This window comes from Pantherophis guttatus, chromosome 5 (assembly GCF_059756535.1).
Source record: "Pantherophis guttatus breed Tessera chromosome 5, ASM5975653v1, whole genome shotgun sequence".
Lineage (NCBI taxonomy): Eukaryota > Metazoa > Chordata > Lepidosauria > Squamata > Colubridae > Pantherophis > Pantherophis guttatus.
The window spans coordinates 55,372,586-55,389,222 of NC_142067.1; positions in this window are offsets into that span (position 1 = coordinate 55,372,586).

Consider the following 16,637-nt stretch of genomic DNA (forward strand, 5'->3'; position numbering starts at 1 on the left):
CCCTGAACACTGACACTATCACTAAGTGAGTTACCGTCACTAAGTGGATCATTCCAAAAACTTGCATCAATTCTTTTCCAATTTTGCTCTGCAATGCTAGCAGACCTGGAAATGACTATTCTTTTGCTCCCATCGCTAAATCAATAGCTCTTTGAGCCAGGCTCATAGCCTGTAAACTTGAGCTTTCTAGCCTTTGGCTGACCTTGCTCTTGGAATATGCACCCATGCATCGCTTCCAAAAACCCTTAAGTTTGCCAGAGATGGCACTATTTAAAATCTATTATCTAATATATCCTAGCTCTAATACTAATATCTATTATCTAATATATCTTTTTTCTAATATTAATATCTACTATTTAATATTGCTTAGTTCTAATACTAACTCATATCTACTATCCAATATCGCCTAATTTTAATAGTAATCTAACATCATTTAGTTCTAATGCTAACATTAACTATCTAACATCACTTAGTTCTAAACGATTTAATATCTACGATCAAATATATCCTACTTCTAACACTAATATCGACTACCTAATATGTCCTAGTCCTAATACTATCTGATATCTATTAGTTCTATGAGCTTGACTGGAATCAAATAATGCAAGCCATCGTTTGGTATTTAAAATGCAGTTTGGCCCAAACAATTTTTCCAAACGAAGCCTTTTTTTCCCCAGGTGGTATCTTGTGACTGTTTTCTTCACCGGGAGTTGAAGAAGTGTCTTTTTGTCTTTCCTTTGGAAATCTGGCAAATGAGGGCTCATAATTGGTGACAGAATCTTCTATAAAGTTGGTTATTTCACCCTGTTGCCTGTTCCTTGGTCTTCTGCTGCATGTTATTTTGGGGTTGATTAAGGGACCTGTTGAAGGATAACCCTGATGTAAATTTTCTCACATATTCCTCACAAAACGAACAATTGCATTGCATTCAGAGTTACGATATTCATCCCAAAGTATTTATAACCCAGTTCCAGAGTTCTGATGCTGTCCCGTTCCCCCCCCACACTGTCACATGACCCTCTTTATGGCGAATTGCTGTATTTTGTTGCTTGTAACTAGCCTTTTAAGCCAGTTTCTGGCAAAAATGGCCATAAAATTCATTGCCTTGCTTAACAACCACAATGTTTCCTTAAAGATCTTTTTAATCTTAATAATCATTTGCTTTACAATTGAGACATTCGTTTAATAAACAGCACAAAAAAAGTTTTAAAATCAGGTTGATCATGTGGGTGCCTTGATTTACTACCATCATAACTTATGATGAAAATTCTGAGCTCCATTACAGTCATAATTTGAGGATTGTGTATATTGGATAGGAACAGCATGATAGGAAGATGTTAGGTAATCCCTTCAGTGGCAAATGCAAGGGGATTATTTCATACTGCACGGGACAAGGCAATGATAAACCACTCCTGTATTTCATTCATAAATTCAGAGTTGAAGGAAGGGGTTAGAAATACACTCTCCTCACTAATTCTACTCTTCTCCCCTTATCTCTCCCATCTAGAGAGAAGGATGAAAATGATCCTGTTTAATTAGCACTAATGACTACTAATTAAAGAGTTCACAAAATGTAGTATTGCCATTTTTAAAAGAGAAAATAGAGCAAGGATTTGAAATATTTTTTGACGTCAATGAATTATATTTTTATTATTATAGTATGAAACAAACTCTGTTCTACCTTTTGGAGAAGAACGTTGAATTGGCTTTCTCTGGCTGACTTTTGCGCATCCGGTGTGCATAAATATTTGTAATGCTTAGTTCTCTTTCCTAAAGATATGCATTATTAAATTTATGTTGATAATATAGTTTATTGTATTAATGTATGTTCTTCAGAGATCCCATGTTTCACGGTGTAACTCTCTCCAGTATCTCATTTTATTTATCTGTATTTTAAATATTTGCTTAGGCATCATTTGGCCAATGCTTCCTTTTTTAAAGATTCTGAAGGATAAATATCATTTTTTTTCTGGAACTGTGAAAGTTTTGACCAGTTCCCCCCCCCCCTTAATTTTCTATCAATACAGGCCTTGAGTAACATGTTTAAAATGCATGCTATTTTCATGTTAGGAGACACTTTTCAAGTACTATCTGTTCCTAGAAATGTTAGTGTGCAAAAAGCCTAACATACATTAATACATTTATCCAATCTACAGTTTATATAGTTAGAGGCGGAAAGAAAAATCCACAGAAAAAAATAGGCTTATGTCAAATCAGCATTTAGTGAATAGCATCTTGGATTCCTTCTGTGGTAAGAAAAATATGATTTAAGCATCTAAATACCTTAAGTTTGAGCTTCAGCGACTCGATTTCTACGTGCAAATTTGCTGTCATCGACCAAGCTTCAATAGTCTTCTTTTTCTCAACTGCTAACTGGTGTCTAAAAGAAGCAGTATTGGCTTCCAGTTCCGGCCGCTGTCGTCAGCCCCGCCGCCCGTAAAGAGCCGCCTCCACAGCTGAGAGGCGGCTCGAAAAAACTCCGTTTCTGTGAAGAAGAGTGAGGAGAGCCGGCGAGAGCAGGTAGAGCCCCTACGATGTCCCCAGATTGTTTTTTTTTTTTTTGCCTCTGGGGAGGAAGCAGGATGAGGCTCCCTATCCAGCTCGCCGAGGCTCCGGGCACCGGGGGAACTCTGCTTGTTGCAGAGCTAGACGACGCAACCAATGTAATTAGTGATTTATCAAAATAAACAGGGTGAAATCCGGATCTGGAATCCAAAACCGCAAGTATATATATTAGCCCTGTGATTGGATTTAAGAATGAAGAAAGAGTGAAAGTTTAAAATGGCGTCTGGCTTTAGCTGCTTGTAAAGAAAAAAAAAAAGCTGAAAGCGAAAGTGGATTTGCCTGACTGTTTCAGTATGCTACAAAGTATCTAAAATAACAGCGCTGGTTACAAGAGAAGGGAAAAGTTTTTTTTTCTTATGTTCTATCTCCTTAGAAACTTGATTAACTGTGAGAGGATTTTATGCTGGAAAAAAGGGAGAGAAGATTTTCTTCTTAAAAAGAAATGGTCTGCGTGGCAGCATGGCTTTAAAGCTAGATAATAAAGCTGGTTGGGGCGGCTCCCCTATTTATAAGTCACAAGAGCAGTCTCCAAGCTTGCAGATTCAAAGCCAGAATTTTAAAGACTTGAAGGAATTTATTACTGCGGCTTTGATGAGACAGGCGGTGGCTATGGATCAGAAGTTTCAGAAATTTCAACAGGAAACCAAGGAGTTGGTTCAAGAAAAGTATGATAAGATGAAACGACATATTTTGACAGTCCTGACTGGCTTCTCAGAAGTAATTATCCAGATTGATAAAAAGATGGAAGAATTCAGTTTAGAAGTAGCGTCTAAAATGAAGGAAATTGATCATAAGATCTATAATGTGGACAATAAAATGCAAAGGATTGAAAATGAAGTAACAATGATGCAACTCAAATTTATGGAATCTGCTGTAAGACTGAGGGGGATAAAGGAAAACAACAGAGATTTGAGAAGGATTTGTGCTGATGCTTTGGCTGTGATGTTAAAGGTTAGCTCTGAAGAGGTTTTGTCAAAAATTGACAAGATTTATAGAGTGAATTCTTGGGTAGCAAGGCAAAGGCAATTGCCCAGAGATGTAGTGATATACTTTACAGATAAAAGAATAAGAAATGACATCTTGCAAAAATCTTTTGTTTCTACCTTACAAGTGGATGGAAGGCAGATTGGGATTTACAAAGAGTTGCCGCCTAAGATGCTAAAAGACAGAAAAGACTTTGGATTTTTGGTGACTGAACTAAAGAAACAACAGATTCCATATAGATGGGATGTCCCAGTTGGCATAAGACTGACGTATCAAGGAGAAAGATACCGATTAAATACCGTTGAAAAAGTGGAAGAATTTTATCGCAATGTTTTTAAAACTGGCTCAACATCTCCATGTATATTGTCAGCATCAGGAATACAGGAGGGAGATAAAGAAAAGCAAATTGAACAAAAGATTGAAGCCCAGTGGAAGCAGATGGATGTGGAGCCAATGGAAATACAAGGAATCACAGGGGGCTCTTTGGATGACCCGTGCTCGGATCATCCTCTAAAGGTTTTAGGTGGATCACTTAAAAACATAAGAGAAGTGGCTTTGGATCTTGATCTGATGTCCTGCAAAGTTAAAGATCAGCATACAACTCGAACAGCATACAAACAAATTCCAGAAAAACAACAACAGCAGAGGTTCAAGCCAGCACAAGGCAAGAAAAAAGGCAGGTTCCACAAAACTAGAAAGTTTTAGACTAATACTTTTTTTTGAATATGGATTATAAAATTTTTGTAAAATTATTACCCAACAGACCAATGCCAGTTTTCTAAGAACCAATTTATGTTTATGCAGGACTTATAGAAGGCAGATATATGAAAGATAATGTGAGGCAAATTATAGACTTATTGGACTATCTTGAGAAGAATAAACAGATCCCTGCAGTGCTGGTGTTTAAGCATGTGGAGAAGGCCTGTAAGTGAGTGAATTGGAACTTTCTATTATAGATTTTAAGAAAGATGGATTATGTGTATGTTGAAGGGAATAATCATGAGGCAAGAGGACTACGGAACAAGGGCACTTGCAGTTGATCTGGTTGTCACCCTAACATGGTCGATGGAATTAATAATCTAGATGAAAGACTTTGCGGAAGATATCATATGGAATATAAATATAAAGTCAATCGGAGGGGGTTTATACATAAAAGTACTCTTCAATGATGGAGGCAGATGGCAACTAAAGACACTAAATACACTGTTGGAAGAAGGATCTGATGTGATTGTTTAGATTTTATAAATAATTATATATGGTGGACCTGCGGGAAAGTGGGTGAAACAAAACTGATATGGTATATGGTGATAGGTTAGGTTATATTGGAAAAGAGATGTTATTGAAGAATGGACTTTGAAGGTGGCCAGTCTCGCAGAAATGGTGAAGTTATTAGCATATATAAAAGACCGGACACAAGAGATTTATGTAAGGGAGAGGAGGATATGGATAGATTATGTGTAGAATAAATACTAAACTAGGAAGTACCAGATAATTCTTAGATGACTGTTGTCTAGAAATGTATAGTTTACAGGGGATAGTATACTAGAATGTCAGGAAGAAATGTATAACACACAGGGGGTTGAATAGATGGGCGGTAAAGTATTATATAACATGATTTGGATTTGGATTTCATCCTGGAGAAGCCATGGGGGGTGGGCAGGGGTAAGGGAGGGCTAGGGAGGGAAAGGAGAGGGGGAAAGGGGGAAAAATGTATTTGTAAAACTTTTTCAATAAAAAAAAATAAAAAAATAAAAGAAGCAGTATTCAATGACAGCTGTTTTTCCAAATCCTAAACACATTAGAAATAAACCATCAATAAGATTATTCAAGATTTGCAATCATACAATATTGAATTAGAAATTAGAGGAAGGCAACTGAAATTTTATCAAATGTTTCCAGAAAGATGATGATGCTCACAATCTGTTATGCAGATTAAGGAGAAAAGAAATAGAGATCCAGTTACAATACATACTTTTAATTTCTTTTTATTGGTGGAAGAAATACCCTTCTCCAATCCTTAAATCAAGGTCAGTATGGTCGAGAAATAGAATAAAAGAACATTAAATTTTATATATTGCAATACTTAGCAAAAGAGTATTATTTATTTAATATACCAACATTACAAGCTATACTGTAAGGGAGGGGGAGATGGTGGAGGAGGAGGAGACAAGACATAACTGCTATACTCACATAATATGCTAAGACAGTATTTAGAGAGCTTTAAGATGCATTGACTTCAGCTCCTAGTATTCCTCAGCCAGACATACCTAAAGCAGGATTGCTAGCCCAGCACCCTAACTACTATACCAAACTGCCTAAGACAGATGGATAGATATATATACACACACCCAAACATAGCCACCATATTCAAATAATGATAAAATAGTGAAAGTAATCAACTCAAAAAGAATGAAAGAATGACCGCTCAAAATTGTCAAATCTTTTTTTTAGCTACAGGACCATACTTCCTGTCCCTTAGCTTATTTATTGAAACCATGTTACACTGACATCTGTATGACCATGATAACTGGTGAACTACATCCATCAACACAACTTCCCTTACATCGAGAGAGAAATTACTGACTGAGGGTGTTGAAAGTACATTAATATATTAATGGAGTAAGGTAAAGATAAAGGTTCCCCTTGCACATACGTGTGAGTCGTTCTCAACTCTGAGGCGGTCCTCATCTCCATTTCAAAGCCGAAAAGAGCCAGCACTGTCCGAAGATATCTCCGTGGTCATGTGGACGGCATGACTAAACGCCATAGGCGCATGGAATGTTGTTAGCTTCCCACCAAAAGTGGTCCCTATTTTTGTACTTGCATTTTTTACGTGCTTTCGAACTGCTAGGTTGGCAGAAGCTGGGACAATTAACGGGAGCTCACCCTGTTATGTGGCACTAGGGATTTGAACCACTAAACTGCCGACCTTTCGATCAACAAGCTCAGCATCTTAGCCACTGAGCCACCGTGTCCCTAATTAATTAATCAGTGAAGTACATACAGTTAAAATGAGCTTAATAACATTCATATGACTTCTAATAATATAGTGTACTTTCTACAGTGTAGAAGTGTCAGGGTAGCTCAGCAAAAGTGGAGTTATAGGACAACTGCTTGATTTTCACCAAAGGCTTAGCTGCCATTAGTTTGATTGAAATCTGCCAACCACAGTGAATGAAGTAGTGTTCAAGGTGACAAACTGCCTTCTTACCTTTTGTATGGACATCATTTTTCTTTTTCTTTTCTGGTAAATTCCTCTCTTTAGTTTCTAGTTTCTGGGGCGATGGGATGATGTAGCTGCCACTCTCTTCACTTATGGATGTTTCAGAGGAATCTGAGTGAAAATCTTTGTAATAGTTCTTCTTAGAAGTTCCACAGTCGTTCTCTTCGGAAGAAATGGTGTTCTTGCTGCCATTGACAGCTGTTCTTGAAGTGTTATCAAGAAAATCATTGGAATAGTTAAATGAAGCACTTCCAGACTGGCTGGAACTTTTGCCACATCTACTGTCTTGACTGTTGTTGGTGCTCTTACTAAGCCTACCTGGAGAATCGTTTGAGCTTCCACTTTTTCTACATTGTCCACATATTTTATCCTCTTGGACAGTATGATGAAGGGCTGTATGATCAGAAGCCATCATTCCACCAATGGCAGGGAAGACGGTCAATTTTACTTTAAATTTCCGAAAGGAAAAGGCACTGTAGTCAGACAAAGAAACAATGCACAATGTAAAGATTTACTTAAGGCTTGATCTCAAAGGTTTAAAAGTTGTTTATTCTGATTCTGTAACAAAAAAGATCACCACAATTTTGATCCTTTCCATTATATTATTCGCTTCTTGAAGAATTGATGTGTTTATTAATTAATATGCTTTTTTCTTAGTATTCTCATTCACAGAATGCAATGACTACAGAGCCCTGAGTTCATTCAAGGGCTTCAAGATTTGGTAACGTGAATACTGGCAGTGTTTGTGCAGGAGGGCAAAAGATTGACTATGTGTTGCAATATAAATTCTGCAGAATTCTTAATTTCTGGAAGAATTTAAGGAGAGAAAAACTGCATGATACATATGTATCATATATACATGTACAGCATGTACTCCTTAAGGAAAAAAGAGGGGTAGAATAGAGAGTAATGAAAAATGAAAATGGATGAAAGGAGGAATAAATATAGCAAAATAAAAAAATAGTCTGAGGTTTTTAGAGTGGAGAGATAGAAAAGAAGAAAAGATTAGTCCCCATTGCTGAAATAAATTCGCATGCAGATAAAAAAATATGACCCAGGCAATTATGAGAAAGACAAAGGACAAAGCAGTTGGAAAGAAGGTTCTAAGCCCAACATATATTTAAATATATATTTAAAAGAAAATTTAAAAAAAAAGAAGTGAAAAAGAAGTTTCACTTCTTTTAAAATAAATAAAAAAGGAATGAATAAACAAATGACAGGAGAAAAGGGAAAAAACTAATTGAGGCAGAGATTGTGTAGTTAGTGCTCAGTTATCATTGATGAGAAATGAACTATAAAAACAGTACATTAAATTATTTTAACAATATGGAAAAAGATCTGAGTCTCTGTGCTAAGTGCCAAAATCATCGCTATATGTTTTTAAAAAACATACACACAGACAGAATAGAAAAAAGAAAAAATCAATAAAAATTGTTTCTAACAATTCCTTTGTTGTACAATATTTATGAATATTTAATGTTTTGGGGTATTTCTGACTTCAGTTATTTAGTTATGTAATTAAATATGCGTGACAGGAAAATGTATTATAAGAATCACACGGTTTCAGCGAGCCATGTAATTATGTCCATGGATAATGCTTCAGTGGTATGAATGCCTACTTTGCTGACTGGCAGCGGGACATAACGGAAGTTGGCAACACAATTTAATTGGAAGGGAAAAGTAGCTGCTTCGTTTTCTGTGTCCCTTGGAGGAGCTCTTCCACCAAACCTTTATCTTCCATGTGTTTTTGCTTCCCCTTAACTGTTGCTATCTTTGCTTACCCACAACCCAAACGAAGCACTCCTTGACTGCCCAGAGAACAGAAGTCGAAGCACCCGCCAAGCGCCCAGGGTTTAAACTGCCTCCATATGATGCCCAGGAAGAGGCTTCTATCCAAAGTCCGTTTATTCACATTACCAGTTCTTTGGCTTCATTGGCAAAGAAGTGGCTGTTTAGATCTTTGCTATTACGGCAACTAGATAACTTCTTCTCTGAGCATCATGGGACTTGTAGGGCAAAGTTGAATGGAAGGAAAAGGTAAAATGGCAGATGTTAGGGAGGCGTTTTCATAATTACATCATCTCCAGTTTCTTTCACACTCCTCACTCCAGTCGTTCCATAAATTCTGTTTTTCTATTTAGCATAATACTCCTCAATCCAGGACTGTGAAAGAGGACGAGCTCCTTTTCCCTGATTTAATCAAATAGCAAGGAACTAAACCCACAATTTTTAGAGCCTTTAGCAAGAGCCTGTAGTACAGTGGACTAAAGCACTGTTATTAACATCTGCTGCTTGCAATTACTGCAAGTTCAAATCTCACCAGGCTCAAGGTTGACTCAGCCTTCCATCCTTTCAAAGGTAGGTAAAATGAGGATCCAGATTGTGGGGGCAGTAAGCTGACTTTGTATAAATATACAAAAGTATGAAGGCTATTGCTTAACGCATTGTAAGCCGCCCTGAATCTCCGGAGAAGGGCGGCATATAAATTAAAGCAAAAAAAAAAAAATTATATTTAGCACAGGGTAAATATCAATCCTACCAAAAAAGTATGTAAAGATATGCATGCCTACATTAGTGTGGGTTCTACTGAGTGGAATGAAATTTGGTCTGTGGTAAATTTATGGAGGGTGTACATTTATACAGGATCGAAAGAATGGTAAAATACATGTTCAGCGAAAATCTTTAGAAAAATAGATTTTTTCACATTATTCAGAACTGATCATTTGGCAAGGTGATAAATTAGAAGAAAAAAGGATTTTTGATTGATTACAATTTCAATTTTTAGCAACCACATAGATAGATTTCCCTCCTATTCATCTGTTCGTAATTTTGTCCTTCAGGTCCTCCAACAACACATTCTTCACTCCTGCAAGCAAGTCCATCTACCTTGCTGCTGGTCGCCCTCTTCAAAACTTACCAACTGACATACTGACAGCTTTTTAGAATTCTTTTGTGATGCTTTCTGAACATTCTGTTGGCCATACTACCCATAGAGCCATGTAGCAAATCCATCAACTGCCCATCCATAAGATCTTTTTTTTTAAAGGAGAAAAGGGATCAGCCGGGACCATATTGACAAAGCCATTAGGAGTCACAAGATTGCTAACTCCAAACACATCATTGCAGGTGCCCCCTTCATTTGCATCAATGCAACTCACTTGTTTGCAGGGCATGACTGAAGATTGGATCAGGCAACCATAAAAACAGTCTAGTAGCAGACTACCTATCCATACTTCACTGCCTTAGCCACTGTCTGACTCAAGGTTCAAGTGAGGCCAGGTAGAAACATGCTTAAAGAAGATTTACTGGAATGTCCTCACATCAGGAGAGCCATAATTGTTATTTTTATTTCATCCAATCATGTCCAATTCTCAGAGATTTCCTGGACAATCCCTGAAGTTTTCTTGGCAAGGATTTTCAGGAATGGTTTGCCATTGCCTCCGTTTTAGGACTGAGAGAAATGACTGGCTCAAGGTCAGCCAGCTAGCTTCATATCCAAGGCAAAGCTATAACCTACAATCTGTGGTTTCCTTATGGATGCCTTAACCAGTTCAGCAAACTGGCTGTCAGTTTGTTAATTAGATGCCATCAAATGGGGCTTGACTTGTGTTGACAGAATTATGGGCAATGCTTCTTATCCCAAATTTAATGACTAATGTTATCCTCCAAGAATTCCTGTAAAGTCTGGGTGGAAAACAATAGGAAATATAAGGCAGAAGAGAAGAATCCAGAACTTTGATATACAGAAGGACAATATCGGGCTAAACAGTGATGAAATTAAAAAAAGAGAAAAGAGAGAGGGAACAATGGGAAACATAGGACAAAATAGGAGGGATCAGGATTTTAAAGTGCAGGAAAGAAGGGGAAAGAAAAAGGTCAAAATAAAATTGAAAAGGGAGAAAAGGAGAAATAAATGAAAGAGGAATTTGAAGTATACATTTAGAACTGAAATGTGAATTGTAGCAAGAAATAATGGTAAAGTATGTGATGGTGAAATGAATTGTACAATAATTGAAATATTATCATTTATACTTTTGAAATCTAGATAATGATGAGTTTTGGTTTTTTTCTCTTTTTGGAGAAATATGAATAAGTTTAAAATGTAATAATTGAAATATTGTTAATGGTTTATGGTGGTGTGTATAAAAATGAGTAAGTGAGGATTTGAAACAATACATAGGGGAAGCAAGTAGAGGATAACAGAATATTTTTAAATTTAATTAAAGAAATTGTAACAGATGAAATATTTTTAATGGTATATTGTGATGAAAGTAGAAATGATTAAGATGTGGTTTGGAGGAACATATGGGGAATTTATTTGATGTATGAAAATGAAACTAATTGGAATAACCATGTTTATTTTTTTTTCCTTTTTCTTTAAGTGTTTGAATATATAAATGGAAAAGATATTTATATAAGTAACTGATTATATTAAAATGTTGGACTTAAGAAAATGTAAGTTATAAAACAAGTGGGCTCACTATTCTTATAAGAATTGAACAATTGTAACATCATAAAATTATTTATTCTGATGATGGATATAAAAACAGATGACAATAAGAAGGGGTTTAATATAGAATAGAAGGGAAAATTGGAATCTGGTTAAAATTAGAGATGAAAATAAAGGGTAAAATTGGTAAAAAAAATAGATGAAAATGAACACTATGGCAAAAAGGAGGTATAGAAACGTAATTTTAGTTGTAAAGATTAAAAATTGTTTGAATTTATTAACCGGCCAAATACTCTGATCAGCAAAAATACATTGTATGTTTGTGTGTGTGTATGTGTAAAAAATAATGGCCCTTGGTAGTACAGTGGTCTAAAGCACCCTGTTATTAAGACCAGCTGCCTGCAATTACTGCAGGTTCGAATCTCGCCAGGCTCAAGGTTGACTCAGCCTTCCATCCTTTCTAAGGTAGGTAAATTGAGGACTCAATTGTGGGGGCAATAAGCTGACTTTGTATAAATATACAAAAGGATGAAGGCTATTGCTTAGCACATTGTAAGCCACCCTGAGTCTCCGGAGAAGGGCGGCATATAATTCAAATAAAATCAAATAAAAAAAATCAAATAAAAATAAAAATAAAGTAAAACTTTTTACAAAAAAAAAAAAAAAGAATTATGGGCAATGCTTGTTATCCCAACTTTAATGACTAATGTTATCCTCCAAGAATTCCTGTAAAGTCTGTGATGTTATCCTCGATATTTCTTTTCTTCTACCACTTCAACTGTTTCAAGCAAGGAAAGGGTAGTCATCCTTTCTTTGGCCCCAGAGTGATTACTAGAACCATGAACTAGAGCAGGGGTGTCAAACTCGCAACAACATGTTGTCGTCACGTGTCGTATCACAACTTTTTCTCCCTTTGCTAAACTGGGGGTGGGCATGGCCATCACGTGGCACATCCGGCCCACGAGTTTGACACCCGTGGACTAGGGAAAGGACGAGAGACTAGCTGAACCTAGAGAATTTATTCAGAGATGTATCTGCTATATTGAATTGTATAGCATGATCAAATGAATTTACAATAATAACTATAGAAATTACTTTCAAATATCTCCTAGTTCTAAAACTATCTAATATCTACTATCTAATAACCCTAACCCTGATGTAAAATATGCAAAAATACATACTGTTTTTTACCTATAGGTGGTGTTTTTTATTATTGTTATTAATTTGTTACAGTTTATTTTGCCTCTTTGTCTTCTTCATTTTCCTGTTTTTCAATAGCAACATCTTCAAAGTTGTTTTCTTTTGGCTGAACTTGATGTGCAGGAAGAAATGATGGTTCTGTCTTTAATTTATCAAACTCTTCTTTCAATAAGTCCAACCCTTGCCTTTCTCTCCTGTTCGTCTGTCTTTCTATATTTTCATATTAGATATTTTTTCTACCTTTGGGCAGATCTCTTCACTTTGTAATCCTTCAAAAATATTATTTCAATAGTAGCTATTTAGGAATATGCATTATTTGTTAGACAAAACAACAGTAACAAAAGAACATTCATCTATCTAGTGTTACAAATTATTTGAATTTGCACCTTCAGTTTAAATAAACTGTCCAAGAAACTTGCCAAGTTCTGAATTTTTTCCTGAGGGATAGTCATTAGTCACATATATGGAGCAGTTATAAAATAAAGGATTATACCACTATGTTTGAACCCTTAAGCAAAAGATATGTTTGGTGATTTTTACGGTTCAATATCTATAATTATTTATGGGTTTTATACATGAATGTCCTGTTTGAAATGATGTGTTCTGATCATTTTTCAGGGAGATGAACTCCTGTTTCCTGTTCAATTTTTTTATCCACGTTACATAACTCTTCTGCATCTATGTTGATTTTCAATTCTTAAAAGGTTACAAGAAAAAAAATAACAGATATATCTATGAGTGCATGCTACCTTTTACGTAAATGATAAAATATCATTAAATCTCCCTTAATAGCCTCCCTTCCACATCAACTGCAGACTTATCCATAGTCATCATCCTTTGTTTCGTTTTACTCCGTCTAATAAAATATCTATTGAAATTCTCCCAATAATGTATTAACATAGATTTAAGTTATTATCCAGGTTAGGAAAACATAAATAAATAACGACTTTATTTTATTTATTTGTTAAATGTATATCTCACTTTTTCTCCTAGTCTTTCATATTCCCTCCAATATTTTTTAGAATAGAAACTGCATGTTATTGTCCATGGTAAATTCCATGGTATTATAAAGCAAAGTTGCCTGCCATTGTGAGTAAATGATAAACCACTCCTGTATTTCATTCAAAGATACAGAGGTACACAAAAGGGTGAGAATCACACTCTCCTTATTAAGTCAAACCTATATGTTGAATGCATACGAGGGAGTTGGAACTAGAAAAAAATGAGTGTGTCTTTAAATTTGGAGGACGAAACAGCAATAATGTGATCTTGATCTTGTATAGCTCTAGTGGGATGAGCAACTACATTATATCCATTTGACAGATATATAAATAAATGTGCCTCATATTAGCACATTTTGTTCAACATGCAAAATACCCTTAAGGAAATGATTCCCCTCCTCCGCCAGCTGAGCACCCCTTTCCCCCCTCACAACCGGACAATTTAAAGTGAAACTACTAATGTATTAATAGTAGTTAATTCTAATTAACTATCTAATACTGTATCTAATAGTAATTCTAATACTATCTAATATCTACTATCTAATATATCCAAGTTCTAATGTCTACTATCTAATTTGCCTAGTTCTCATACTATCCACTATCTACAATCTACTATGTCCTAATAATATCTAATATCTACTACGTATCTAATATATCCTAGTTCTAATACTAGTATCTTTATCTAATATTGCTTAGTTCTAATACTATCTACTCTCTATTATATCCAAGTTCTAATACTAACATCTGCTATCTAATGTACTAATACTATCCAGCATCTAATATCTACTAGTTCTATGGGCTTGACTGGAATCCACCAATGCAAGCGATCATTTGTGTATCAAACTTCATCACGGGTGTTTTTTACTGGGCAAAGGTTTGTTTTTTTCTTATCCTCCGTGCTTAAATTAGAGTTTGGACCAAACAGTTTTTCCAAAGAAGACTTTTCTTTTCCGGCAATATCATGGGACTGGGTTCTTCACTGGGAGTGAAAGCGGTGTCTTTTTGTCTTTTCTTGGGCAATTTGGCAAATGAGGGCTCATACTTGTTAACAGAATCACCTAAAAAGTCAGCTATATCACCCTGTTACCTGTTCCTTCGTCTTCTATTGCATGTTATCTTTGGACCTGTTGAAGGATATCCCTGATGTAAATTTTGAATGGCCTCTCAAAATACATGCTGTTTTTTTAGAGGTAGATGGTGTTCTATGCCTTTCTATTGTTAATATGTCACAAACAGCTTCTTTTACATCTTTATCTTCTTCGTTTTCCTGTTTTTCAACTGGTTTGGTCAAATTCTGTCAAATTCTGCGTTCAATAGGACCAACCCTTGCCTTTCTCTCCTGTTCTTGTGTCTTTCTATATTTTCATACTGGGTATTTTTTTCTATCCTTGGGCAGATCTCTTCACTTTGTAATCCTGGAAAAAATGTTATTTCAACAGTAACTGTTTAGAAACATGCATTATTTGTTAGAGAAAACAACAGTGAGAAAAGTACATTACAAGCAGTCCTTGACCTACGACCATGTTAAGTGAATAATAACATGGTTGTTATTCTGTATTGACTTTGCTTGTTGGAAGGTCGCATAAAAGGATCACATGACCCCAGTCATAAATATGAACCAGTTGACAAGCATCTGAATTTTGATGATGTCACCATGGGGATGCTGTACTGGTCCTAAGTAAGAAAAATAGTCATAAGTTACTTTTTTTTAGTACCCTTGTAATTTTGAATGGCCACTAAATGAACTGTTGTAAGTCAAAGACTACCTGTATTCTATCTAGTGTTACAAATTATTTAAACTGGCACCTTCAGTTAAAATAAACTGTCCAAGAAACATGCCACACTCTGTATTTCTTCTGAAGAGCAGACATTATTCACAATAACACAGAGCAGTTATAAAATAAAGCATTATAGCACAATGTTTGACTCCTTAAGCAAAAGGTATGTCTTGCGATTTTTACATTTCAATATTTATAATCATTTATGGTTTTTACCCATGAATGTCCTGTTTGAAAAGTTGTGCACTGGTAATATTTCAGGGAGATGAACTCCTGTTCCAGGGACAAGTTTTTTTAGCCATGTTAACTAATTCTTTCACCTCTCTATTGGTTTTCAATTCCTAAAAAGTAACAGAAAAAAGCAGATATCTGTAAGTGCATGTTACCTTTTACATGTATAAGTGATAAAGTGTCATTAAATCTCCATTAATATCCTCCCTTCCATTTTGTTTTTCTCTGTCTAATAAAGTGTCTCTCTAAAGTCTCCCAATGTTGAATTAACATAATTTTAAATTATAATCCAAAATAGGAAAACATAAATAAATAAGGGCTTTGTTTTATTTATTTCTTAGATTTATATCTCCTTCAAGTCTTCCATATTTCTTCCAAAAGGATGGTTAATTTTAGACGTTTGGGCCTGCTGCTTATACAGTGCTACCTCATACATGGTACTTGCCTAGTTTGAGGTTGTTCAATTGCCATTGCCCTTCTCCTTATTTCTCCATTGCTTGCATTCTCTGCCCGTACTATTGTTAATGCCATTAGGATACGACCAAGTGAAGTCTCCTCTGGGTCTTTAATTGTTATTTGGAATCTCATGGCCCTAGATTTGTATGGGCACGTTTAGAAGGTGTTTCTGCACTGAATACTTCTAGTCGTTATGTCAATTACCAGAGTTCATTGTTTTTGTAGATTTTAATTTAAGGTATGTTTTATATTGTAGTAAGTGTTGATGCCTCTTTTTCCTTCATTTTTAAAAAATGAAATTTACTCCTTTCTGGTTATCTATCTTGGCATAGTTGGCATCATTTTTGCTGTTTCTTTTTCCTCAGGGTGCCTACCTGTATTATGCCATTTTTGGGAGCTGGTTTCCACAACAGTTGTATTATTTTTGGGGGTGGCTGGAAAATGTATTTTTTGGAATTATTTTTCTAATATTTTTGATTTTTGTCATTTGTTGTATTCAATGTTTTCCCCTCTGTAGGGATACTTGTTATTTGTTTAAACCAACTACACCTAATAATTTCGCTGACAAAGAGTGAACTACTGCTCACTCCCACCTACAGTAGCCCAAGAGAGGGAATATGTTACATATTTTATGTTATATGTTATGAATATATCACAAAATATACGTTATGAATATAGAGGACCTGTAATATAACCATCATTAGCCTTTTATTTATTTATGATTTATTATTGGAGATACCAGTAGAACA